We start from the raw sequence: 6,713 nt of genomic DNA, 5'->3' as shown, positions 1-6,713 counted from the left end.
GGACTACCGGTATCCTATTGAGCTATTTTTGGTCTGTATGTTGGGAACTCAAATGTCTGCTGGTCTACCAAATTTTGTGTTGATTGGATATGCGGTTTAAGAGTAGTTTGCTGATTACGGAAAGGGACATAAACTGTGATAACTCTGACTTGTTGTATCTTGTTGTTGCCGGTGTGCAACGAGAAGAAGTGTGTTGTAATCTCTAGATGTTTTAGAGAAGACTCTATACCCAAGTTGCTCATAGTGAATGGACCGGTTAGTTCACATCCGTGCTTTTTCTCTTCTCACATGTTGAGGAGTTTTTTCATGCAAATCTTTATATCACTTGTGTGTGTGTTTGTGTTTATTTTTTTTGCTGCATATCTATTGGTTGAAGGTATTCTCACACAAGCCTGTGGGTGGACCGTGAGGTTGTCTATTATCCTCTCCGTTGTACCCCTCCCAACAGGTTCCACACATCCTGGCTGGTCAGGAAAAGAGTTCACAGTCAGGGTCCTCGAAATTGATCGCACCTCTAGGTTAGAGATAAATTTCAGAAACTGGGTGTTGTTGTATGTTGAGCGGCTGGTGGTTCGCTGCTCTAGCGGGTCATCTTTGCGGGTTTCTGGGCTAGCGCATCTTTGAGCTCTCAAGGAAGTGTGGCTTAAGGGTTCCTATGTTGACGAACTCAAGCAAGACTTGCAGCATCAAATTGGCATGTTCGCTACACGGAAGCCTGTGTTGAAGGTGCAGGAACCACGCTCGTCCTGACCAATGGGCCGGGTACTGATGGGTTCTTCTAAACAACTCATCTTCTAAACAACTCACTGTCTCACCCGGTGACAATTCGAATACACCGCACATGCTTCTAGCTTTTTTTTAAATCAGAAATAGTATGCTCTGCATATCCTTGTGTATCGCCAGGAGAAAAAGGTTGAACCTGTAGCTACAGCCTACAGTTTATAGTTGTTGCATAATTTCTTCCATGGTGTGGTTTCATGGGACACGTTGGATGGCACTGTGATCTGGAACTCGCTCATTGGAGTAGGGTTTTTTTTTTGCCCCGTGGAATGAGGTCATGCATTGAGCGGGTTATCCTTTTCCAAATATCTCCTTCTAGCTTCCATGTTTTCAATGTCTTCTTGTAATTGCTGATCGTCGTGAACTTCCATGTTTTCAGCGTGCGCTGGGATAGATCTATCCTGGACTTCATCTATACAATCATGTTTTTTTTTTACTGTGATCTTAGTGTGGTATCTTATTGCACAAGTTAATTCTTGAGTAGCATATTGTTGCCATTTTTATGAAAATATTGCACAAGTACATACGTATGATGTTCAAAGTTGAGTCGAGCAAGAGTTCTTCAGAAGCATGCATATTGTGAGAACTTTGATGTTGGCTGTATCCCGTATCCTCCACAGGATTACGAACAGGACTGCTGACAGCAGGGGGCGCAAGGATCAGTGATCAATATGATGATTCAAGCAAATACCAAAGTGTCATGGTTACACATTTGGTGGAGATTCTTCAACAGTAAATAAAGCATTATGTTGAATGACATGTTCATTTTCACACTCAAAAATTAAGAGCATCTAGTACCGCAAAAAAAAGTTACGATAGCTTGGCATCTCAAGCTACAGCACCATGGCACCGGGTGCAAGGCTCAACAATTGTCAACTCAACCGTAGATGGTACTCTCCCCACAATGTAATTCTGTACTGCTGAGACCGCTCTACGAGCTTCCATTACCATACGCCTGCTGATGGGAAGGCATGAGACACTTTCGTCACTACAACCCCTGACATCAGTAGCACTGGGGTCCAGCACCAGACGCTCCAGGGAAGGCGCATTCTCTAGTATATGGCATGTAAGCTCAACCATGCTCTTTGCGGAGCAGAAACCCAAGATGCTTACGTCCTTCAGATTGTTATGACGGTGCCCTGTCATCTGCCTTAAACATGAGGGATCTCCTGAAACCGGGACATGGTCCATGCCATCCTGTGACACCTGCCAAGGATCAATGTCAATAGTGACTGAAATAATACAAGGTACTATAAATTTGGTTCTTTAATTAATTTCGCAAGATTGACATGACTTACAGATAGTGTGAAAGTCTCCAAGGCAGGACAAGCATCAAGAAGAGAAACCAGAGATAGGTAATCATAGTCCGGGCAAAAACCACTACTCCATGCCACAAAAGAAAAATTCAAGTGCTTGAGGTAGATGAATTCGCCAGGTACAACCGGCGTATCCCTCTACATAAATAAAAGAACAAAATGCCACAGTTGAAATCATATTCCAAGAAAAGAAAGGCACCTGATGCTGTTTATACGCATAGTGTTACTATGTAATTCATAAAGTAAAGTTTAAGAGTATACCTCAAAAGATGTACAAATGTCAAGAGATTCTAGTCTGGGCACCATGTGTGGAAGCCTTTCACGTGCATAACAAATAATCTCGTTCCAAACTGAATCCATAAGAGTCATGTTTTGCAACGAATCTCCAAATGAAAGTTGTACTTGGGAACCAGTATAAACAAAACTTAATAGATTAGGAGCTTTGCTCTCTATCACTTCCAGACTTTTACACTCAGATACCACCAGGTGGCTGAGTCGGTCCAGGAGGCAAGGTATTTCAAGGCAAATTATCTCTGAACAATCCATGAGATGCAGTTCCTCCAAAGCAAGGGAAGTGGATAGAAGCCACCCTAATTCATCCCCTGTAATGCACACCCCGTACAGTTCTAGAATAGACAGATTTCTTAAGCAACCAAGTCCAGCCACGGGACGGAAAACACAGCAGCTGAGATGAAGAGACCGTATCGAGTTTCCACACCCCTCAGATAAACGTGAGCATGGGAAGTTGTACACTTCCGTAAAAGAAGAATGCAGCCAAAGGGAAAGTTCTTCTACTTGTGATTTTAAAGCAAAACAGAGCCAACTATTGAGATCGCGATAGCTTATATCAGGGCAATCAAGTAATTCAAACTTGAGTGCCTTCAAACCAATTCCCAGTGTTCCCCAGAATGCTGTTAATATTCCTGGCAAGATATCCCGATACATCATCTGATATTTCGCCACCCTCTCCATTCCCATTTTTTTTCAAATTGAGTGTTTCCGGACTTAAGGTGAGGTTGGGACGGCATCTCCAAGAATGTAGAAATGTGCGAGATACACAGGCAGCGCGGGCAGCATCTTGTAGTGGCAGAAGTGAATGTATATGAATCCAGATGTCCTGCATACAAGCAAAAAAATCAGCATTGGAATTTTATAGGTCAACGGTTACCTCATTCTGGAAAGAGAACAATAGATTGAGTAACAATAGGACCCATGGGATTCCAGTGACTGAATACTTCACTTTCTAATGGAAAACAAGGAGTAATTAACAGTTTTTATTACTATGTGTTTCAGTCATACAAGATGGCTTGAATGTTTGGTTGCCCAACTGCAAGAAGTCAACTTTGAAACAATCACACGAAGTCAACTTCCGGAAAGTGACCACATAAGAATTATTGATCTCGAAAACTATCAAGTGACACCGACTGAGATTATACTCATTGTAAAACACAAGTATCAGCTTGACAAGGCTGTCAGGTTCTAGATCTAAACGAGGAATACTAAGGCGTAACGACAGGTTTCACCGTAGCTATACAACTTCTAAATCTTCAATTGCAATATACAACTTCTAAATCTTCAGAGTTCAATGACAAACCTCTGGAAGGCATGGCCCTGCTTTCTTAACAGCCCGAGTAGCTTCACCGTCTTGTAGGCAGGCCTTGTGGTTTCTTTTCTCTAATGAAGCACCTGCACCATATATAAGATGAATAGTTTCAGACAATACATAGGCACCGAGTAACAGAATAATACAAGCAGCGCGAGCACATTGGCAGCATCACAGCAATTATTAGAAAAATAAAAGCTGTTTCAGTATCGATCAGAAATAATAGAACTTTCATCATGAAACGCTGCCGGCCCCAGTTCTCCTCCATCCCAATCAAAGTAGCCGCTAAAAAGAACACGGTGCCTACTGCATAGCCATCAGGGAGCAATTCGGTGTTGAGGACTCATGTCAAGTGTTCATTGTACTGTTCGATCCCCTCCGCTACAACTACAACTAGTGGCAAATAGCGTAATCCGATCACAGAATAGAATCACGTCTTCTCTAATCCCCTCCGAAATTAGACATTGGCCGAAGAACATATGCAGATTGCGGGCTGAAAAAAAATTAACGAGTACAGAGGCAGGGATGGGTGCTTACCGCGGCGTCGGCGACGGCGATCCCGCTGCTGCGAGGATATGAGCCGGTGGAGCGGGAAGAAGCCCATGGCGCGAATCAACAGAGCGATTAATTTACGTATCGAGTCGTGGTGGCGAAGATGATGGGAGCAGGCGGCGGCTGTTACCCACGATGAGGAGGAAGACGATGGGACGAAGGGTTGCTGTTACCGACATAATCTGTTGTTCTATACGGCCCATCGGGCCCAAATGGAAGTCTAAAACGAGGCCCGCTCTCAACCTTTTATTTTTCTGAAACTGGGCTTCAAGCCTGCAAGAGTAGGAACAGCAAGAGTAGGAGCAGCAAGAGTGCAAGAGGTGGGGACAGGGACAGGGGCACATCAGTCACTGCTGTGATTCTCCAGTCCTCGACCCAATCCTTGTGCTTTAGGATTTTTTTTTTGACCCTGTGCTTTACGATTTTAACAAGGTCAAAAGTAAATGTAATTGTTTGCTCTTTTTCCGGTACTACGGGCTAGTGTCTTTTCTTGTACCTCCCATCCCCAAACTTTGTACAGATGAGCCTGAAATGTGTATACTCACTTTCCATGTGTGTAGTGGTTAAGCGATGTCGGAACATGTGTGTAATCTTGTTGTTCTCTTCAATCGGACCCAAGTAGTGTTATATATACAAGAGTGAACTAGTGCTCCCTTTGATCAACTTTAATTGACGTGACATATGTATTTAGGTAGGTTACTAAATGTCCACAACTAGCGTCAATTTATTCAGATCGGAGGGAGTAGTTGGTAAGGACATCCTTGTTGGATAATTAGGCACAATTTCCATGATTAATTCCAGAATATAAAACATGATGACAACAACTACTAACATGTGAAACTCTAACATACTAGATGCATTAATCAACATGAGTAGCATCAACACAAACGGCAAAGCATCCATCGCTAAACAGATCGAGATATGTCGCACGTACCGATCTGGTGGAGGTGGCGGTGGAGGTGTAGCAGATGATGTCGCGAGCGATAACGTTGTTGATGACAACGTTGTTGATGACGGGGATGACGGGTCGAAGTAGACGGCGTTGAAGACGACGGTAGGCGGCACCGCCCGACTTGGACGGAAGGCGACCCGTGATGAAGAGCTTGAGCAGTCGCGCAGAGCGCTTCCCAAAAACCTAATTCGCCCTCTCCCGTACAGGATCGCAAGGACGAGCGGTTCCGGAGACCTGCTCTCCCGTTCGCCGATGCACGTCGGCGCGTGGGATGGAGTAGGCTACGATGGCGGCGCAAGCAGAGAGAGGTGGAAACCCTAACTCGTGTATTAGATATGTTTCTGCGGTAGCCGGGCAGGAGAGGGATTATATAGGCTCGGGAAACCCTAGTGTCGGTTACAGATAGCCCACGATCCGGGAGCGACCCGAACCGACTAACTGCGACGCGTCCGTCTAGGACTCTGTTCGTTTTCCTGAGCTGCAAAAAGTAAGGAAAGTCTCGGCTCGAGGCTCAATCCACTCACCACGAGCGCGGCGCGCGTCGTGACGTGTCGTGTCGAGTCGAGTCGAGACGAGACGAGCGAGCGAGGAGGAGGAGGAGCGCGCGTGTAGCACTCCTATTCTCACTCACTTACTAGTGGTGGAACAACCCACCTTATAAGGTGGTCTAACTTCCTCCCAACTTTCCATGTGGGACTAAACTTCCCACCTCTTGCCACTCCCTAGTGAGCTGCCACCAACTTGGGCTCAAACTCACAAGGCTGCCACTAAGTGGGCTTTGAGATTTATAGGGAAAATCTGAAATCTAGTATGGGCCATTAAGTGTAGGCCCAATATTTCAACAATCCCCCACCAGATCTCAAATCCCCATTTAGAGATTTACCAATACTCGCTGCTTGTTTATATACCAGTGTTTCGACGGAGACTGTTAAGTTGAACTTCCGCCTAGAACCTTAAGCTACATCCATTCACACTTGAACAATGGACTAAGCCTTGAATTGCAAGTTTTGCGTGAACGGGGTTTCACTCAAAGTCATGACCGAGTACATGGCTGCCGGTAGCCTACCCCGCGGGTGAAGCATATGCGTCATACTTCGTGGTCTCTTCATGAGTTTACTAGAGATCACCCAAATCTCATAGATTGCGACGTTTAACAATCGGACTCATATAGGTGTGTTATTTCAAGAATGCTCTGTAGGACGAGCATCTTTGCTAAAATAGCCAACATAAACACATTAAGGCTTGTTGCCAACCTGCCTTACAACAACCGAGAGTTGTGCATCTTCACATAGAGAGGGTTACGAGAATACTCTCCTCAATTAAACCACTAGTTTGTTCTTCCCGGGTCCTAATTCACGGGATCTCCGATCACAAAGGTTGGGTTACCACTATGGTGTAACATCAACGGGTCTCAAACCCATCTCCCTCGATGCACTTTCTATCACATTACGTGATAGTCCCTTTGTAAAGGGATCTGCCAGGTTTTTGTCTGTTTGAATATATGTAACAG

General features: G+C 44.8%; 1 pseudogene; it reads right to left on the bottom strand.

The window, feature by feature from the left end:
• Positions 1–1,443: 1,443 nt before the first annotated feature.
• Positions 1,444–4,377, bottom strand: LOC124653846 (annotated as a pseudogene).
• Positions 4,378–6,713: the final 2,336 nt, after the last annotated feature.

The sequence above is a fragment of the Lolium rigidum genome, chromosome 5 (assembly GCF_022539505.1).
Source record: "Lolium rigidum isolate FL_2022 chromosome 5, APGP_CSIRO_Lrig_0.1, whole genome shotgun sequence".
Lineage (NCBI taxonomy): Eukaryota > Viridiplantae > Streptophyta > Magnoliopsida > Poales > Poaceae > Lolium > Lolium rigidum.
The sequence above is the reverse complement of the archived record's forward strand: the minus strand, read 5'-3'. Positions and strand labels throughout refer to the sequence as shown.